The sequence below is a fragment of the Microtus pennsylvanicus genome, chromosome 8 (genome assembly GCF_037038515.1).
Source record: "Microtus pennsylvanicus isolate mMicPen1 chromosome 8, mMicPen1.hap1, whole genome shotgun sequence".
In the NCBI taxonomy this organism is placed as follows: Eukaryota; Metazoa; Chordata; class Mammalia; order Rodentia; family Cricetidae; genus Microtus; species Microtus pennsylvanicus.
In genome coordinates this window covers 38,307,454-38,329,035 of record NC_134586.1, presented here as the reverse complement: position 1 = coordinate 38,329,035, position 21,582 = coordinate 38,307,454, and the positions used below count along the sequence as shown (strand labels likewise).

General features: G+C 48.1%; 1 long non-coding RNA gene across 1 annotated transcript; it reads left to right on the top strand.

The window, feature by feature from the left end:
* Positions 1–3,278: 3,278 nt before the first annotated feature.
* Positions 3,279–13,421, top strand: LOC142855782 (uncharacterized). Its single transcript, XR_012911542.1, has 3 exons — positions 3,279–3,302; positions 8,950–9,036; positions 13,383–13,421. It is a non-coding gene; the product is annotated as an uncharacterized LOC142855782 (long non-coding RNA).
* Positions 13,422–21,582: the final 8,161 nt, after the last annotated feature.

The window sequence follows — 21,582 nt, the reverse complement described above, 5'->3', positions numbered from 1 at the left end:
AGGCACATACTACCTATCACTCCCGCCTAATTTCAAATTCATCAGTGCTATGTTCAGTCTTACGTAGGTGTTTGTCTTTTATCTAAGAATCCATCAACCCTTCAGTCCACACCTAACAGGCAAAGTTTTTCTTGGATGCTGGGGATGAATGGAGTGGACAGAAAGCCCTGCCCGCATGGAACTTCCATGATGCCATCCATGAGATCAAAGCAGCATTAGAGTTGGGGATTATGTCTTCTGTTTATGGATGAAGCGTCCAAGGAAGGTGTTCCAGAGATTTTGCTGGTCCTCATCACCCTGCATGCGTGTGTTTGCCTGGCCATTGCTACTGTTGGACAAACATTCATTTCAAACTGTCTAGGGGTCAAGTGGAGACCCAAACACACAGAGCTCCTGTCGCATGAGGTGTTCATTATCTGTGGATTGTTCTCAAATGTCTTCCTGACCTGCCCTTTCAGCTGAGGCCGCAGAACAGCTGGACTGACTCACACCCCAGGAAGCTGACACTGTCCTCAGACAAGCCCCAAGGAGAAGGGACAAGGCCAGGGATGTCTGGAACAGCAAAGCCAGTAATAGTGCCTGGGGTCAGAGAAGCTCTTTGCCTTCCCAGGGTGGCCTATGGCCAAGAGTAAGCCCTGTCCCTAGGTATGTTAGGAAAAAATTCAGAGGAGAGGTTAGTGTTCCTTAGCCAGCCCCGTGCCCTTACACTTCACCTTCCTCATCTGGAACAGGTTCCAAAACATGATGAATTCGAATGAAACTATGGCTTTTTGACCCTGCCCCCATGCCTTTTCAGTTTATCTACAAAGTTCTGCACTTTGCCTTTGTGTCTTCCTGTTCCTCATTTCTTGTGACCAGTGTCTCTGAATAAAGTCATTCACATAAAGGTATAAATAACTGATAAACATTTCAAATGTTGTATCTTACAAAGAAATCTTTTCATTGGAATATTTTTTCTTTCTTATTTTTATTTTTTTATTTGAGACTGAAGTATACGTTAGTCTAGATCTCACTATACAGCGCAGGCTGGCCTTGGATTTGTGGCAATCCTCTTGCCACAGCCTCTTCAATGCTGGTCTTTACAGGCCTAAGCCATCACATATTGTTTCTACAAACAATTCACAAATACCTAAGTGTGTTCTGGACAGAGCTAAATTCTACCTATAATCATACAAAATAGCCAGTGCCCTAATCATCTTGTCATACTAAGGAAGATGAACCTTGGCTTTAGATCCTTAGCTCCACAGTGAGTGAGAATAACTATTCTCAGGGCAATTTTGTTAGACATGAATACAAGCTCTCTTTTGATCTTTTTGTTCTCTAAGGTAGCCCCAAATCTTAGGACAGGGGTCTAACACATAGGTTGCATCACAAGTGGTAGGTGTCTTCCGGCATCAGGAGCATGCAGGAAAGTACTGATTTGGGCAGGGGTCTCTTTTGGAGGCCTGGCTGGTAGATGGCGTCTAGAATCAGGCAGAACCAGGGAGATAAGGCCCTCTGCAGTGACAGGCTCAGAAAGGGAGACCTCCAGTGAGCCACACACCACAGCACGCAGGAAGAGGGACGTTTTCACTCATTGACAGTCATCACTGTGAACTCCTCCCTGACACCCCTTCCTTCAAGCCCTGGCCTGCTTACTGGAAGACACAAACTCCCCGTTTTCTACATCCTGAGCTGGAGGCCACACAGACTAGGCTGGTACTGCAGACCCTGGGAAGTCTTGGCAGATTTGGGGTGCTTGTGGTGTATGCATAAGGGAGGCAGGTGATAATACTGCGGTCCAGCTTCAATGCACTAGCTATAGCTCATTTCTTCCCAGACCTTTGACGGTGGCTTGGGTCATGCCTTAAGCACGAGCGTGCAGGCATGCTCAAGGACACAAGGTGAAAAAGGACAAACCTGAAAGCCATGGTGACTGACACAAACCACAAAAATCTACCATGTTCGGAGACAGTCTGACATAGCCCAGGCTAGCCTTGCTGTAGCAAAGGCTGACCATGCTGCCACAGAGGATGACCTTGGACTCCTGATCCTTCTATCTTTTCTTCTTCTCAGATGCAGGGATTATACGTGTGTGCCAACACATCCAGCTGGAAAAAGTATTCCTCCTGAAAGGCAATGCTTGTACAGTTAGAATCCTGACCCTGAGCTAGCCTACTGGGCTCCTAATCCCAGACCTCCTCCCAGGCAGCTCTAGGACTCTAAGCAATTGACCTGACCTCTCTGAGACTCTATACCCTTCTCTACAACAGACCTCTATAAGCAAATGAATTAGTGAGTTCATGGCCCTTAGAATGTATTCTCGCAGGATGTGATAGCTCATCCCTGTAATCCTAGTACTAAAGAGACTAAAGAAGGACTATTGAAAGTTTGAGGCCAGCCTGGGCTACGCAGTAAGTGCCAGGGTAGCATATGCTACAGAGTGAGATCTCGTCTCAAAAACAGCAAAAGGAAGACAAACAAACAAACAAATCATAGAAACAAGACCAAAATGACAAATAAAAACAAATAGGGTTAACAAAAAGCAGGTTGGGGTGAGAGGAGGGATGGGGGAAGAGAGGGGTAGTGAGGGGAAACAGCTAATTTTGGTAAAGTATTTACCCTGGAAATATGTGGACCTGAGGTTGATCCTCAGAATCCATATAAAAATCCAAAGATGGGGAGAAAGAGATGGGAGAGTCCTTGGATGGAGGTAGGGAGCTGTGTGTCCAGCCAGCCCAACCCACTAGGTGAGTTCTAGGCCACGGACAGACTCAACAACAACAACAACAAGATAGACCGTGACCAGAGAACAAAAAAGCACACACGTGGGTCAGCTTTGCTGTGCATGCACAGGTCACGTGTCCATGAACTTCTAACACCACGGAGCCTACACAAGAAAGTGAGTTCAAGTGTGTAAAGTGACAAGGATGTGTTTGGCCCAGAGCCAGCTCCCATGCTCTTTGCTATTGCTTCTACATGATTCATTATCAGCAACCCTGGGGGGGGAGGGGGGAGATGCCCAGTCCAACTTCACAGCAGAAGGAAGTGAGGACCGCAGAGGTGATCGACTGGCCTGTTCCCTGACCCACTGCTTAGGAGTGACAGCGGTAGGATTGGAAGCCAGGTCAAGCTGACCTTTCTCCTGTGGCTGAAGAGCTGTGGGTGGAGAAAGGTCAAAGCCCCAGAGGCCACTGGGGAGGCTGGCAGGGAAGAGCCCTGAGTTTGACAAGGATCCTTTGAGCGCTGATAGTATGATTGCCCAAGTTCGTCCCTGTTGCCCTATGAAGAATCCACAGGCCCAGACAAGCTCCTGTCTGGAGGTAAGAGTAGCCCAACCTGTCCTATGACACAATGTATTGTCGAGGGGGCCACCATAGGCAGGAATCATACTCCCCTAAGCCTCGTTCTGGTAATGAGGAGCAGACACCCAATGGCCATGGTGACCTGAGTGGACAGATCACCATGTGTCTCCTGTCCCATGCAATGCCTTCTTCCTGCCCCACCTCCCTCCCATGTCTTCCCTACTTACTGTAGTCCCACAGGTCTCTTTGGATATCTGGTGCCCACTCTCTTCCACCCCAGGGCATTCGCTTTTGTTCCCCTGCTGCCATCCACCTTTGCCCAGCTCCTTTGTACCCTCAAGTCCTAGCTCCCTTGTCACTTCCTAAAACTGCCTTCCTTTCTCCTTTCCAGAAAGCTGCCATACTTACACAATACTGCATCTCGTCTCTGTATGTTTCCTGCCTCATCTGGATTTCCGTATTGATCTGAGTGTCAGTTCACTGACTAGCTTCCTTAGAACGTACAAATAAACCTCAAAAAACATGAGCGACATTGAAGACTATCCTGCTTGTCTTAAACAAGTAGCCACTGTTATAATTTTAAACATGCCACAAAGAGAAATCATGCCACACCATGGGGCTCACATGGGAGGTTTATTGGAAGAGGAGAGAGAAGGGTCAGAAAAGGGGGCAGAGACAGGTCCCTGGGGACAAGAGTGGTGGATGAGAGAAAGGGGGGAGGGAGGGAGGGAGGGAGTCAGGGAGGAAGAAAGGGAGGGAGGGGACAGATGGGTGAGGGGAAAGAGGGGACGGAGGGGAAGGGGAAGGGAGGAGAGAGGGAGGGGACAGACGGGAGGGAAAAGGAGGGGAGGGGAGGTGGGCAAGGTCCACCTTTTATAAGGAGGTGCTTTTTGTGGCTGCAGCTGACGACGAATCCTATTGGGACCCCAAGGGTAGGCTAGTGCAGATGCCTGAATACTAACATTCCTCCTTTTTGCTTATTATAAAAAGGTAAGGAGTTAGAAACGGGTAGCAGGTGAGGCAGGGATGAGGGCACTGTGCTCTAGAGACTGCTTCCTGCTGACCTGGGGGGTGTGGATCATCTTTAGGGGCCCTGAGAAAGCTGGGGTGCTGGCCACATCCTGGAGTATCTGACTGTTTCACTTTGCTGTCCAGACCCTATGGAACTGTTCAAGGGTCACTTGGACCTGGCAAAATGCTGTTCAAGGTGGATCCAAGTTGACTCCCTGGAGCTCACAAGAACTGAAAGCCCCTGTTCCTTTCCCACCACCACAGCATTGCCTTGGACACCCTCTTTCTAGCCTATTTACCAGGAGACACAGGTGGCTGATTACTGAGGGGAGTCAATAGTAAAAAGTGAAACAACAAATTTACCAAACTGGTAAGGCTGTCTCCTGAGAAGGCAAGGAAAAATGTCAGGGAAAGGTCATCAGGGGTTTAGTAAATAGAAAGAAAGGGAAACCTGTGTGTGCTGAGCAGGAGGAAGCTGTCTTCTCCATCTGACCTGCATGTTGCCGCAGACAGGATATTTAGAGAGGGAGAGCAGACAGACTCAAGCAGGTTTGGAGCAATGAAAAAGAAATTGGAGAATTCTCTGTGTTCCCTGACTGTCGGGCCCAAGGAATCCTGAGGCCAGGTTTGATATGAAAGGAGTGGTCAGTGAGTCCCCAAAAGACATCCTGCTGGGAGAGAAGAGGTGTATGACGCAGTAACCAAGGATGAGGCAGGGAAGGTTGGGCATGAGTGAGGTAGAGAAAGAAAATCCAAAGGCCTGAATACCCTGGCATCCCAGGGACCCAGGGAGGGTCAGATTGAGTGGGCACAAGCTGCTCGGTACATCATCATGCAAGAACAGGGAGCCAAGGGCTCTGAGCAGGAGAGAAACACAGTCACCTGGTACCAGGACTTTGAGAAAAGCCAGAAGGCGAGGAGAGGCCTGTGCTTGAGAAAGGAAGCCTCACATCCCGGGGAAGGGTCAGAGGTGGTTAACCCGCCAGACCCAATTGTTGGTAGTGAATGGAAAGCAAAGCCATCAGCAAACGTGAAAGCAGATTTGTTGCAGGTAGAGTGGATCAGAAAGCAAATTTATTGCGGGTGGAAGAGAGCAGACCAGAAAGCAGTATCTAAGTGGTGTTTGGGCTAGATCTGACTGAAAGGCAGATGAGTTTAGAAGCCCTTATATTGAACACTGAGTGCAAAAGTCTGAGGTTTTGCAAAAGGCATCCCAGTGGGGATCTTGGAGGGACAGACACAGTTCCCATGAGTGAGACAGAGAAGACCCAAGGGTCTGCAATTCCCAGCGTCTCGGGAATTCAGAGAGGATTAAGTAGGCACAGGCTATCCTGGGCATCATCATACAAAGAACAGTGGCCAAGGACTCGGAACCCAAGAGAGCTGTGGTTGCCTGGTACCAGACTTGACGAGGTCAAAAGGCGAGAAACCACACTTGAGAGACAAGTCCTCACTAAAGGGAAATGGCCAGAGGTGAAGAGGGGGCTCACCAGTCATGCTGGTGTGGATGGAGGAGCCCAGTGATCCGTTAGTTGGAGAAGTAAGGCTTTTGTATGTGGATCAGGTTCCAGGGTCTCTGGTGTGCCTCAAACTGCTGGCAGGCAGGAGAAGACACAAGGAGAGCCTGCGGCCCCAATGATATAATTTTAAAAATGCCACGAAGAAAAGTCATGCCATACAACAGGGCTCACGTGGGAGGTTTATTGGAAGAGGAGAGAGAAGGATCAGAAAAGGGAGCAGAGAAGGGGGCAGAGAGGGGGGCAGAGACTGCTCCCTGGGGGCAAGAACGATGAAAGAGGAAGAGGGGGGAGGGAGAGAGAGGGAGGGGGTAAGGTCTACCTTTTATAAGGGAACATAGCAAATGTGCACAGGAGGTGCTCTTATTGGCAGCAGTTGAGGGTGTATCCTGTCAGGACCTCAAGGGCAGGCTAGTACAGACGCCTGAATACTAACAACCACTACACAGCAAGGCACAATAAATATTTGCTAATGAGTAGAAAAGTGCAAAGATGCATGATGGTGGAGAAATGGTGTCTACTTTTTAAGCATCAGTTCCCCCTTCTTTGAAATGGGGTTAATACCTACTGAAGCAGGATTGAAATAAAGCGGCTGTAATTGAGGATTTTTGTGTGTCCAGCTTGACATGCCTGTAACCCCAACACTTAAGAGGTGCAGGCAAGGAGAACCAGAAGTTCAAGGTCATTTTCAACTATGTCAAGAGTTTAAGGCCAGAAATTAACAGTTTCTGTTAATGTGTGTGTGTATAGCCTTCATATATATAATATATATTAGTAATAAATATTAATATGTATATAAAATATATTTAAAAAGATATATAAAAGCTAGAAGAGTAGCTCAGTGGTAGAGCATTTGGCTAAAATGCCCAAAGTCTGGCATCTCAAACAAACGCCTCTCCTCAAATAAACCTTGCATCTGGAGAGGCTTAGTTCAGGGCAACTATCCCTAAAGATCGCAGGAGAGATTGGGGTCCTTGACTGAGTGGTTCTGCGCTATGATTCTGAGATGTAACTCCATCCCCCTCCTACCTCCAGGAAAGGAGATGAGGGGCTGGGGGAGGCTGGAAACAAAGGGATGAGAGAGGTTCTCAGGAAGGTTTCCCCTTTCTGGATTTCTGTCCTCTCGTCCCACCCCTCCCCCATCAGCCCCACCCTTCCCAACCACATACCAAGAATAAACCCCACACCCTGCCTGCCTCCAGTGTCACAGTTTCCTGCCTGTATGGTCACAGGCTGCTTGGGCTCTGAGGGATTTTCCAGCTGGGGCAGTGCCTCTAGGACTTGGGGCAGTGTCATAGCTGAGGCGCTGTGAGGCAGACCCAGAACCAGGAAAACCCCAGGCAGGCCGTGACAGAGAACTGGAGTGGGGCCCTTAGAGGGGGCAGGGCGGAGGCCCCTGGGAAGCCCAACGGGGCTTCTCTCTTTCATTGTGCCACTTGCCCTATAACTTGCTGGTGATGGTTGGCTCTCTGCCAAGGTGAAGCCACGGCATGGTGACACACACCTACAATCCCAGCATTCAGGAAGTCGAAGCAGGAGGACCATGAGGCCATCTTGGGCTACATAGAAAAAGTAGAGGAGGGTTTTCTACAGCAAACAGAGGTGTAAACAGATTCTGGTTTCACCGTGCACCCGTGCCTCGGGGAAAGACTGTTCTCTGCACGTTCTCTTCCCCTAGAGCAGAGACTCCAGTGTCCTGATCTAACCCTCCTGGCTCCCAGCCACCGATAACCATCACGGTGAGACACCAACCCCGGAGAGCTCTTTCCCTGCCCCTTCTCTTCTCGTTTCCACTCCTGATAGCCATCTGCTCCTGAAACTGCCAGGGGACCCGGTTTCTAGTCTTGCTACGGCTTCGGCTTTACCTAGCTCCGGAAATAATTTTTAGGCCTTCTCTGAGCCTCAGTGGCCACCTCTACACACTGAGCCTCAGGTGACCCTTTTCAGCTCTTACGGAAAAGTGCAGAGGTCATTTTGTCTCTGCTAGGTATGCAGGCTAGTCTAGGCCACAGCCCCAGGCTTAAGAGCTGCATGCATTACCTACCATATTTGCCTGGCCAGGGTTGGAAAGTGTTGTTTTAACTTAGCTAACTGGAAGACCACGAGTTTCTGTTAATGGACAAAGAATAAGAAGAATTAAAAAGTCAAAGCCAGGTTTGGGAGATGGCTCAGCAAATAAAAGTATTTGCTACCAAGTCTGATGACTTGAGTTCAATTCATGGGATCAACATGGTGGAAGAAGAGAACCAACTCCTCAAAGTTGTCCTCTGACCTGTGCATGTGTGCAAACATGTACACATACACATGCCTGCACGCGCGTGCGCACACACACGCACACACACAAACGCACACACGGATACTGAGCATCTACATATACTTTTTTATTAAAAAAATCAATTTATTATTTATTTTACATCCATACTACAATTCCCCATTCTTCCTCTCCTCCCAACTCCTCCCCCAACTCTTCCACCTCCTTCCCTCCATACTTTGCACATTGCTTAGCTTCCCTTCATCAATGGGTCTAGTGCACATGGTATCTCTAGGGATTGCTTCCGCTGTGGGTAGGCCCTCTGTCTGTCTGTCCAGCTAACATTGCTCATGTCCCAGTTCTTCTCTCTCAGAAGCCTTTGAATCCTCCTCAAAGCGCATTGGCTGAAACAGATCACGTTTCTTCTTACTCCCTTGCATGTCACACTCCTCAAAGTATCACACTAAAGATAACTAAATGTTTAGGAACGTAAAGCCCAGGACCTGTTTGGCGACGTGGCTCAGTTAACAGAGTGCTTACCCAGGGAGCAGTAGGCCCTGGGCTTGATTCCTAGCACCACATAAACCACACACAATGACACATGCCTATAATCCCAGCACTTAATAGGTTGAGACAGGAGAATCGGAAGTTCAAGGTCACATGTTGGACCACATATTGAGTTCTAGGCCAGTATGGACTATAATGAGACCCCGGTTTATTGTTTTATTTTTAAGTTCAGTACATACTTTCTTTCCCCAGGAAATAAGAATATGGAGACCAATCTGTTGTTGATAACTAAGCATACACAGATGATAGAGATAGATAGATATAAATTTTTCATCTATCTTTCCACTCTTCCATCTTTGTTGCTGTTGTTTTGAGACAGTTTCTCAGGTAGCTGAGGCTGGTATCAAACTTACCAGGTGACCAAAGACGACCTTGAATACCTGAACCTCTTGCTTCGACTCCACAGGTGATGGAAATTTTTATCGTGTTCCAAGAGACCTGGCTTTATTCACCCATCTTCTGTGTTACCCCGGATCATACAGTTGATGCTCAATAGATTATTGTTTTGTTTGGAGACATGGTTTCATTATATAGCTCTGGCTGGCCTTGAACTCATAGAGATCTATCTGCCTCTGCCTCTTCTGGGTTAAGATTAAAAGTATGTACCCTTGCAACCAGCAGTAATTATTAAATAAACAAATGGCTATAACTAAGCACAACAAAGGCCATGTTCTCCAAGCGTCAAAGGAGTCTGGAAGGTCAGGTCCAATTCTTTAAGGAACTGGGTCTGAGCAGGAGCGGTGTCCTAATGGTTTTTTGTTTGTTTGTCAACTTGACACAAGCTAAGAGTGACCTGGGAAGAGGGCCTTCGACTGAGAGCATTCTTTCATCCAATTTCCTGTAGGCAAATCTGCAGGACATTTTCTTCCTTAATGATTAATGTGGGAAAGCTAAGCCCCCTGGAGGTTGTATCATCACCAGGCAAGTGGTTCTGCATTGTATAAGAAAGCTAGCTGAGTGAGATGGAGAGGTGGCTCAGCAATTAAAAGCACTTGCTGGGGGCTGAGAGATGGCTCAGAGATTAAGAGCACTGACTGTTCTTCCAGAGGTCCTGAGTTCAATTCCCAGCAACCACATGGTGGCTCACAACCATCTATGATGAAATATGGTGCCCTCTTCTGACCTGCAGGGATACATGCAGGCAGATGCTGTATAAATAATAAATAAAAAAATCTTAAAAAAAATAAATAAAAGCACTTGCTGTTCTTGCAGAGGACCTGAGTTCAATTACCAGTATCTACATGGTGGCTCATGGCCACCTGTAACTCCAGTTCCAGTGGATCTACCCTCACAGGCACCAGGCATGTATGTGGTACATATACACACGTGCAGGCAAAACACTCATAGACATAAAATAAATACAGAGCTGGAGAGATAGCTCGGTGGTTAGGAATACTTGTTGCTTTTGCAGAGGACTGGAATTCAATTTCCATGACCCGCTTAGTGGCTTACAACCATCTGTAACTCCCATTTTAGGGGACCTGAAGCCCTCTTCTGACTTCCTCAGGCACCAGGCAAACATATGGCGTACATACATCCAAAATGCAGGCAAAACATGCGTACGCATAACACAAAATGAAACAAAACAACAGACTAAAAGCAAAAGCAACAACAAATAGAAAATGAAGCAAGCTGATCAAGCCAGTAAGCATCGCTCTTCCCTGGCGTCTGCTTCAGTTGCTGCCTCCAGCTCCTTGCTCTGACTTCCCTCGGTGATGGAGTACAACCTAAGAGCTGCATGATGACATGCCCACCCCAGGGTGTTTGTGGTCTCACTGTTTCATTACAGCAATAGAAAAGTAATCAATACAAGAAGGATGTGCTGTGCCCAAGGGGCCTACACAGACAGACACTTGGTCATCAACTGGGAGTCAGAGATTTGGGCTTCCCCAACTGTCTGGGTGTCCTAGGATGTGGGCAGCCATGGATCCTTTAGTGGGAACATTTATAAGAGATTCCCCAAGTCTTCAGATTGGGTAAATGTAAACCATACATGGTTCCAGGTTCTGCCAGGAAACCACACTGCAACTTCAGGAGCCCTGACACACACAGTCACCACGACACCAGCAGCCGTTCTCCGGGATGCAGAGCTTGCATTCTCCTTGGGGGCAGAAGCAGGAGGCCATAATGAAAGCCTTCCATAGGCAGCCCTAAAGTGCTTTCAGATTCTAGCTGATCTGAGACACCGCTACCCCCACAACATCTGAAATTACAGTTGCCCTTCCCTATCTGTGGATACAGCATCTACAAATTCAGCAATCCATGGATCGAAATTTACTTGTTTTAAAATGCAGAATATCTGCCCAGTGTGTATAAGGTCTGTGCTGAAAGTGTCATTATCCCCCAAACAATATGGTTGAACTATTTACATAGTGTTCTAGCATTTACCTTGGTGAGGTATTATGTTATAGACAATTGAAGGTTTGCAGGAGTGTATGTATAGTGTCTTCGTTAGGTTTCTACTGTTTTGAAGAGACACCATGACCACAGCAACTCTTACAATGAAAAAATTTAATTGGAGTGACACTCTTACAGTTTCAGAGGTTCAATCCATTATCATCACGGTGGAGAGCATGGCCTTGTGCGGGAAGACTTGGTGCCAGCTACATCTTGATCAGAAGGCAACGGAAGGACGGTGCCACCTCAAAGTCCACACCCACAGTGACACACTTCCTCCACCAAGACCACATACTTCCTAATAGTGCCACTTCCTATGAGATTATGGGGGTCAATTACATTCAAGCGATCATGTATAGGATCTAAAAAAATACCATCACCAGGTGGTCATGGAACACTCCTTTAATCCCAGCACTCTGGAGGCAGAGGCAGGCATATCTATGTGACTTTGAGGCTAGCCTGTTCTACAAAGCTAGTCCCAGGACAACCAACGCTGCCCAGAGAAACCCTGCCTCAAAAAACAAAAACAAACAAACAAAAACTCACAAAAGCAACAAAAAAACCCTACTATTTTATATCAAGGACTTGAACAACATTGGATTTTGATACCTGGGAAAATCCTGGGTGAATCTCTCTGAGAGACTGAGAGATAATTGTAACTAATTAAAATTTAAATTTAAAACATGGGGGGGTGGTCTTGGGGAGGTAGCTCAGTTGGTAGAATGGTTGCCCAGCTTGAGGTCCTGGTTTGCTCTCTGATACTGCATAAACTGAGAATGTGGCCAATAATCTTAGTCCTCAAAAGGTGAAGGCAGAGACTCATCCTTCCTAGTGTTCAAGGATATCCTGGGATACAATGTTCAAGTTCATCCTCAATGTTCAAGGATAGCCTGGGATACACAGGAACCTATCTCAAAAACATTTTTTTAAAAAAATTACCATCACGACGTTCAAATGTTCATAACAAGAAAGAATAGTATAATAAAATTCAGACCCCAAATCTAACTTGCAAGGCTATGAATTTGTGGATAGTTATGCTTTCTTTTTATGATTAAAAACCAAACAAACAGGGGCTGAGAAGTTGGCTCAGTGGCTAAGAGCATTGCTCTCCTTCCAGAGAATCCGGGTTCAATTCTCATCACCCACATGATGCTTAACAACATCTGTAACTCCAGTCTCAGGGGAACCAGTGTCCTCTTCTGACCTCCATGGTCACCGCGGGCACACAGTGCGCAGACTTACCTGCAGATAAAACAACCGTACACAAAAAACAAAATGAAACAAATAGGTTTGTTTAAATCAAATTGTAAGTAACACACCATGTTATCTGTGAATATCCTCTGAATAGATCTGGATTCATTATAGAAAAAAATGTTCTTAATTTTAAAAGAAATTTACAGGGGTTGGAGAGATGGCTCAGTGGTTAAGAGCCCAGGTCCTCATTCCCAGCTCACAACCATCTGTAACTACAGTTCCAGGGGTTCAGATGCTCTCTTCTGGCCTCTGGAGGCATCCAGCATAGGCACACATGTTATGCAAACATTCATTCAGGCAAAACGCCATATACATAAAAAAAATTTTTTTTAAAGAAAACTATGTAGCATGCACTCACTTAGCATTGGTCGAATGCAGTAGCTGAGGCTGCCTATGAACCTCTTTGTCACCTTATTCTGGGCAGGGTGTCTCTCTGAGCCTCAGCTTCCTAAAGTGTGAAATGGGGACAAAAAGTGTGTGTGCCTTTATGTGAGTGGTTCGCAACCTCCCTAGTGCTGCGACTGATGTTCTGGTGACCTCCAACCAGAAAATTATTTCATGGCGACCTTGTAACTATAATTTTGCTACCGCTATGAATTGTAAAGTAAATATCTGATACAGGGCTCCCTAAGGGGTCGCGACCCACAGGTGGAGGACCACTGCTTTATGTGGCAGGTGTTAGTGTAGAAGGAATTGATCGGTATTTGTGGGATGCCTGGCCCACTGCAGGCGCTCAGCTCAGGTGGGCGTGGTTACTGCTTTGGGAGCATCCTTCCCACCTGGATTGAGACTCACACATCCTGAGTTGAAATGCCAAAGAAAGCAAATGGCTTCCCCTAGCACGCAGAAGCGTTGCTCCGGAAGGGAGTTGGCCTCGTGTGGGAAGACACACTTCTGCTTGTCTGGGGTGGGGGTTTGTAATCCCTGGTCCCACGCATCCAGAGGCTAACTTCAAGGCCAGCTTTGTTTTGTTCTGTTTTGTATTTTGGTGCTAGGGATGCAACCCAGAGCCACACTCATGCTAGGAATACTTGCTACCATCTGGCCGCCTACGCGACTCCCGTGATGACTTATTGACTAATAATATGTTCCATCTGACAGGGTGACTTTTGCCTACGGGTCCCACAAGGAAGGAGAGAAAGGAAAGGATAAAGAGTAGAAGATAAGACTGAGATCTGCTTTACAGATGGAAAACAAGTCTGGCTTTGCATGCCCGCTAATGACGGAGCGAAGAACGGACAGCGGAACCCAGTCCCAGCTCCCACATCTGTAAAGTGGCTGGGCTGAAAGTGCAGGCAGCCATCCTGAGATGGCCAGACGGACCAGGTGAAGGCCCAACCCCGATAGCGGCAAGATGTTTACGCACATACGGAGAAGGCAGCTTCTAAGAACCAGTAGCTTGTACTTTCTCTGAAGAGGCTTTTGAAAGAGAAGGTTTCAGAGACAGTCTCCCCCCCACCCCACCCCTTATAGATGGAGGGCACACAGCTAAGGTGCACAGCCAGAGGCAAACACTTCCCTTTCTGTTCTTGTTAATGCAGATAAAAGTACTTCCTTCCGCATTCTCGGGACCTGCTCTGCACCCCTTGCCCATTCTGGCAGCCTCCTATCCTCACAGCCTCCACCCTCCCGCTGCTCTGCACTTGACCTAGTCCTAGATGGTCCACAGGACAGGAGCCCTGGGCCGCCCTCACCTCAGCTAGTTCCCTCTCTCCTTTCCTGTGCTGGTGCCCGGCCTTTCACTTCTTCCTGCAGGGCACAGGGCGGAGGTGGCCACTGCACCTCTTTCCTGCAGCTGTGGTGGTCTGAGGGACAGACGGTGACAGGATTGGTTCTGCTCTCAGGCAGATTTCTCCACATGCTTAAATTTCTTCTTCAGGACGCTGCAGATAGTCACCTCCACTTCCCTGGGTGGAGGACACCATGTTCATCCCCCTCCAAGAGGGATTTCTCTCATTTAAACCTCTCTAGCAGCATAGGGTAGGAGGATGGCTCAGCTGTAAACCACTTACCACACAAGCTTGAGGCCCTGAGTCAGATCTCAGGTTGGGTTCGTCTGTAATCCCAGAGTTCCTGCAGCGATATTGAAGGAGACAGGGGAACCCCCAGGAACTGGCGGACCAGCAGCAGTAACAAGAGCCCCTGCCTCACACAATGTATAATGCTCCATCCTGACACTGACATCTGAGGTCATGCTCTAACCTTCACACAGGCAACATAATACGTGTGCGCGCACACACACACACACACACACGTATACACACACACACACACACACACACACACAGGCTCCTCCAGAACACCAGCTCTTCTTAACCACACCCACACATCAAGACTTATAACAGCCCGTCCCCATTGTACTGATGAGGGAGGCGGCAGATTTCAGTGATGGCAGTGCAGGGAACCTCGGAATCGGCTCAAAACACCCCAAGACTAAGTTCTCTGCACAAAGGAGAATTATTTGCCCCGGAGGAACAAAAGACAGGGAATAAGAGACAAAGACAGAAGATAGAGGAAGAGGGAGAAGGGGATAAAGGAGAAGGAAGAAAAGGGGCAAGGGAAAGGGGGTGGGATATTTGTCTTGGAAGGGATGAACAAAAGACTGCCTTTGGATAGAGAGGAGTCAGATGCGGCACCTAGGAAAATGGTAGTTTATAAAGGTACAAAAGAAAACCCACGTTAGGATGAGGTTTTAATTTTAATGGGGCATGTTAATGAGATAAAACAAATGGGGCTTTTGATGCTGGACTTCAATACTTTGATAGCTGGACCCTGGTAGTCAGCCTCAGAAGGAGGAAGTGGCCAGAGAAAGGGAATAGACCTTGGGGGCTAGTTTCAGGACCGTAATCCACCACTTTTTAGCAAGGCAGAAAGAATAGGGGACAAGCAAGGCCTGCCAGAGTCACAAGCTCTAGTGGGCTCATGTCCGTTGAGGCAGAAGGGTCCCGGGAGGGCTTACTACTCCACTCATCTAGTTATGAGTGCCTGTTGTCAAATAGTGCCAGATAGCAAATGCTGTATACGCAGCGGGCCCTAAGGTAGGGCTCCTGTCCTCTCAAGGCTTACAGCTAAGGGGTGATGGTGGAGGTGGTCACAGACACGGAAACAGAACTTCACGGCAAGCTGGTCCTCTCCCTTGGGCTGTTGACACTGAAGTCACTACCATGCATTGGACAACTCACCGTGAATTAGCCAGGTGGATAAAACCACTCCAACAACAGGGCCGTTGGAACTACACCTTGTGGTCACAGGTGCTTTGGAGTGAATCTCAGTGGCTTTCCAAGTCATTGCTGTCTCGATTGCTCCCCATAGCCCACACCTAAAAGCTGGCAGAGGCTGGGTGGGGACATGAGTCACCATCACCAGCCTAGAGCCTTTGTCTGACACTTTCCACCCATGGCCAGGAACACCCTTCTGGAAACCAAGGTGAAAGGGAGGGTAGCATGCAGTCTGGAATTACAGACCGGGCATCCACAGCTCTGTGGTTCTCCTTGCCCAACTCCTCCCTATCTCCTACCTCCCAGGGATTCATGAGCACTCACTGGAAGAGCTGCCCAGGAGCTGCCTCTAGCTGCAACAGTGTGTGTGTGTGTGTGTGTGTGTGTGTGTGTCTGTCTGTCTGTCTGTCTGTCTGTGTGTGTGTGTGTGAGAGAGAGAGAGAGAGAGAGAGAGAGAGAGAGAGAGAGAGGGAGAGGGAGAGAAAGAGATGTGTGTGTGTCTGTCTGTGAGAGAGAGAGAGAGAGAGAGAGAGAGAGAGAGAGAGAGAGAGAGAGAGGAGAGAAAGAGATGTGTGTGTGTGCATGTGTGTGATACATATGTGATGTGTGTGCATGTGTATGTGATATGTGTGTGTATGATGTGTGTGATATGTGTGTGAGAGATATACGTGTGTATGATGTGTGTGTGTGTGTGTGTGTGATATGTGTGTGTGTTTGTGTATCAACCCAGAAGTGGTGAGTGGTGTTTGGGTGATAGGTGGTAAACAAGAAAAGAGAAATGAAAATAAGAGAAGAAGAAAGGGAAAGGAGGTGGGGAGATGGGGGCCGTGAGAAAGTCTCTCAAGAGAGGAGTGTGGGAGCAGGAGGGTCAGAAGTTCATCCCTGGTTATACATACAGACACACACACACACACACGCCAGAGCTGACGAGATGGTTCAGTGGGTAAAAACACTTGCCATCAAGCCTAAGGACCTGAGTTTGATTCTCAGGACCCACATGGATAAAAGGACAGGGTGTTCTCTGACCTTTGCATGCATATCATGATGTATGTGCTTATACACGTTCACACACATACAAACACAAAAAATAATGTAAAAAAATCACTTTTAAATCCCTGTCACTTTCTCCCCTGACACACTTTTACCGCCCCCTCCCCCCCTTACACCGAGTTTCTCCCTACAGTAAGAGCCTTCCAAGAAAAGAGTCAGGAGCTGGGAGAATCAGGGGTCTAAGGTTATTCTTAGCTACATCATGATTTTGAGGGCAGCCTAGGCTAGGTGAGACCCTTTCTCAAAGCAAAACAAAACCAAAAGGAAAGAAAAGCAGAAAGGATTGCTAGTCTCTCGACCTCCTTCCCCTCTGTTGGTGTGAAGGACCGCTTCCTCCCATTCCTTCCTTTTCCTCGCTATTTACTGGTTCAGCAAAAGCTACCCTTTTCCTTGGCTTCAAAATAATATCTGAAGAGTATTCTCAACTCCCCCAATTCCTTCACTTCGTGTGCTTAGACAAGATGCATTGCAGGGGTTACTTTTGTGAAACATAAACCCTTCACTTGCAGACACCAAAGACTGTGCCATTCAGGCTGCTCCTCTTGTCCGCTGTGCAGAAAGGCTGGTGTGCAGACAGCTTCTTTTGTGGCAGGCCTGCCTGCTGAAAGCCAGCAGGACACTGGCCAGCTAATTGTTCACAGAGAGCCCAGAAGCACAGGCGGGAGAGTGGAAGGGGGCTGTGCTCACCCACAGGATTGGAATCTCACAGCTGGAGACCTTTGTGCCTCTGTCTACACAGACAGTTTCAGCAAAAGGGCAGAGAAATCACAGGGCCTGTCTTGTTGGAGGTTTTGCAAGCCAAGTCCCAGAAGGGGTTGCTGAAAACATCCTGCTTCCCCAGAAGTGTTGAGTGGCGATTGGGAAGAATTCATGATAGCTGGTGGGCAAGGGATGAGGAAAGAAGAAAGGGAAAGGAGAGAGAGACAAGAGACAGAGAGAGACAGAGAAAGAGACACACACATACACAGAGACACAGAGAGACACACACACACACAGAGGCTGTGAGAAAGTCTGACAAGAGAGGAGTATGGGAGGAAGGAGGGTCAGAAGTTTAAGGTCATCCCTGGTTGCTTAGTTAGTTGGCGGCTAATCTAAATAGTCTCAAAAAAAAAAAAACAGAAGAAAGAAGAGTGATGCTAATTGTGCTAAGTGTGGTGGCGCATGCCTGCAATCCCAGCGTCTAGAGGGAAGGCCCCCGACATATATTGTGACACCGTGTCTCCAAAACCAAGGGCTAGGAATGCTCAGTCGTATGTCTCTCTCTCTCTCTCTCTCTCTCTCTCTCTCTCTCTCTCTCTCTCTCTGTCTCTCTCTCTCTCTCTGTCTCTCTGTCTCTCTCTCTCTCTGTCTCTCTCTCTCTGTCTCTCTCTCTCTCTCTCTCACACACACACACACACACGCTAGAGCAATCATGTGCATGCTTGTGCACATGTACACACATACACACAGAAATCTAGTAGTGTGATGGCCATTTATGGAACACTTATTTGACAGTAAGTATGTGCTGGAACACTCCAAGATAACTAAGGTCACATACTCTGCAATGGAGAGTGACTCCCCTGGACTGGCTGTCAGGTGTTTTTGTGGTTGCCCCTTTCACTCTCAAAGGTGCTCTGACTGAAAGATTTATGGAGCAGGTGACCCTGGCAGGTCCCACCATGGGAGACTGCTGCCGAGAGAGCTTGGGTATGGAGAGTTTATTCAGCGGGTATTGGGAGGGTATGGGAGGGTAGGGGGTATGGGGAGTGGAGGGGGGGTGAGGGAAGGTGGGGAGGCCCACACCATAAATCATAACACTGACAGGCATGATATCTTTACGTGATAATCACCTCTTTTGGGTCCAACTGAGCAATGCCACTTGCTGGCCGACTGGAAACTCTCCCTGCTGGTGACTCGGCCTCAGGTTCATGCGACCTGGTTGTTTTCCAACACAAGCCAGAAATCCAGATTTGTGTGTGAACCAGGAAATTCTGGGAGATTCTCATGTAGCCCAGGTCAGCTTCAAATTGACAGCATAGCTGAAGACACCTTTCTAATCATCTTCCCTCTCCCTCCCAGTGTTGAGGTTACAGGGAGGTACCGCCTGCCGCGTCTGGTTTCTGGTTTATACAGGACTGAGGACCAGACCTATGCCTTTGTATTGCTAGACAAGCACTCTACCAACCAAGCTACAATCCATTTTTTTAAGTAAGTATACTTTTTATTTATTTATTTTTTATTATTATTACTTTTTTTTTTTTTGGTTTTTCGAGACAGGGTTTCTCTGTGGTTTTGGAACCTGTCCTGGAACTAGCTCTTGTAGACCAGGCTGGTCTCGAACTCACAGAGATCCGCCTGCCTCTGCCTCCCGAGTGCTGGGATTAAAGGCGTGCGCCACCACGGCCCGGCTAAGTATACTTTTTAGAATCTGAAAATCTGGGCTTTAAAAAATCATGGATTGAGTTGAGGGTATCTTGGCGACACAGCCGTTCTCTAGTATGCTCAAAGCCCTGGGGCTCAGCAACATAAATCAACACAATTTTAATATTTCCATGGTCATTATCTACTTTTCAAAGTTTCCTTGCTGATTAAAAATGCCTATATTCTGGACTGGAGAGATGGTTCAGTGGTTCAGAGGATGCAAGTTTGGTTCCTAGCAACTACCTGGTGACTCACAACCATCTCTGTACCTCTGGTTTTAGAGGAATCTGACGCCATCCTCTGGCTTTCAAGGGCTCCTGCACGCACACAGTACACACAAACTCACTCAGGTTCACACACATACACAATCTATATGTATGCCAATATTCATCTAGTTAGGTGGAGCCTGATTGACTTAGGGCAGGAGATGTTTCTTTCCCATCTCTAGACTAGAAGACGTGACTCTTTTTTTTTTGGTTATTGTTTTTTGAGATAGGGTCGCTCTACATATCCCTGGCTGTTCTGGAACTCACTATGTAGACCAGGCTGGACTCGAACTCACAACGACTTGCCTGCCTCCTGAGTGCTGAAATTAAAGGCATGTGCCACCACACTTAGCCACTAACAATCTAGTGAGAAGACCTGGACAAGTAAAATGGCAGTTACTACAAGCCATAACAGTGGTGACAAAGGGGAGTCCAGGGTGAGTCAGGTGTCACAAGAGAGACAGCTGGCTCAGCCAGCCACAGGAAGGAATCTGGGAAGGCTGCCCGGAAGAGGGTAACCACTGAGCTGATGTCTACGGCATGACTGAGACCAGATTCTGGAAATGATAATGGGGCCAGGACACCTTGCCCCTTGGTGATTTCTGGATTTGGGGCAACTGGGCAGGCACCAATTCATTTAACCTGAACAATGGCCTGTGAGTCAGGACCTTGGTTATTCTAGTCTTCCAGGAGGAGAGACTGATTTGCGACCAGCTCAAGTAACTTCCCCCTGGTCACTGACCATACACGTGATAGTGATAAACCCCCTGCTCTCCTTGTGATTGTGCTGGACCGCTGTGCATTCAAAGAGCAGGCAGGAGAGAGCGGCGTGCAGCTATCAGGTTGAGGGGGGGGCCTCACGGGCTGAAACTGTGTGCGTGTGCGTGAGTGCGTGTGTGTGTGTGTGTGTGTGTGTGTGCATGCGTGCGTGCGTGTGTGTGTGTGTGTGTGTGTGCGTGTGTGTGTGTGTGTGTGTGTATGCACACATGGAGAGTGACACAAGACATACTGGGGAGCTTTGCTTTGTTTTTAAACCCAGTGGAAAGCTTTTGCAGCCTTAAAGTTTGGTTTGATCACACACACACACACACACACACACACACACGCACGCACGCACACACCCGCCCCCTTCTCTGGAAGAGGAAACTGAGGCTAAGAAGGGTTTCCCCTCATCTACCCTTGCTCACACAAACCTAGGTCTCTGCAGTTCACACAGAGAGGGCCCCAACCAGGGAGAGCCAGAGAAAAGGGAAGGCACAACAGCGGCTTCCAAGAACTTCAGCTGGAGACTGCAGAAGCTGCACAGGAGAAATCAACCCGCCCCTTGCGGTCCCCTACACACCCTGGGTGGACCAGTGCTGTTCCTTTGGCCTCACCCTTTCCACCCACAGGTCACTTGTAAAAGGGCATGGTGCTCAAATTCTCAGTCCGGGGACACAAAGACACAAGGTCCGGGTCGGGCTGCGCAGCCCCCACAGGGAGTCAGATAATGCTGCTGTAAAGCAAGGCAACCTGGCTGCAAGCCTCGCGCGCGGGCCATTCGAGGCCCAGATGAAAGATCTGGCAGGGCCCTCACTGTGGTACAAAGAGCCTCCCACCCCTCATCCCCAGAAAACCTTAGATGACAATGACGATCTGGGTTCCCAGGATACCTGCCAGCCCACTGATAAACTGATTTCAATGTGTGTGTGTGTGTGTGTGTGTGTGTGTGTGTGTGTGTGTGTGTGTGTAGCTCTGACCTCGGGTCTGAGCGGTCTTGCAGTGTTCCAAGACGCTTGGCTGGTGGGCCGCTACTAATTTGCATGGGTGAATTCAAATCATTTGGTTGGCTCTAGTGGCTGGGAAGACAGACACACTCATTCTGCCTGCCTGGTGGCGAGCCCTGTTCTAGCTGCCACCAGCCCTCAAGGCCTCTGATCTCACTGATCTCATGTCCTGTTCTACTAGAGCGACAAAGAGGAGAGACAAGGTGACAAAGAAAATAAAATTACTTCAAAGGGGGCTGGTCCTGGATCAGGAAGGCCCAGCATTGGCACTGTTGATGGAGACTTTTTTGTCCAAAGGGCTGTCCTGATAGGAAGTTCAGCATTCCTTGTTGCAGCCCGCTGGATGCCAGGAGAAACTCCACCAGTTATGGACGACCACAGTAAAAAGGTCTCTAAATTGCCATGCCCACACCTTTAATCCCAGCACTCTAGAGGCAGAGACAGGAGGATCTCTAAGTTTGTAGACCCTGGTCTACAGAGTGAGTTCCAGGACAGCCAGGGCTACATAGGGTAGAGAAATCCTGTCTCGGAAAAAAAAAGTTCCTAAACATAGTCAAATACTCCTAGGGGTCAAAAATTACCATCACCTGACTGAGAACCC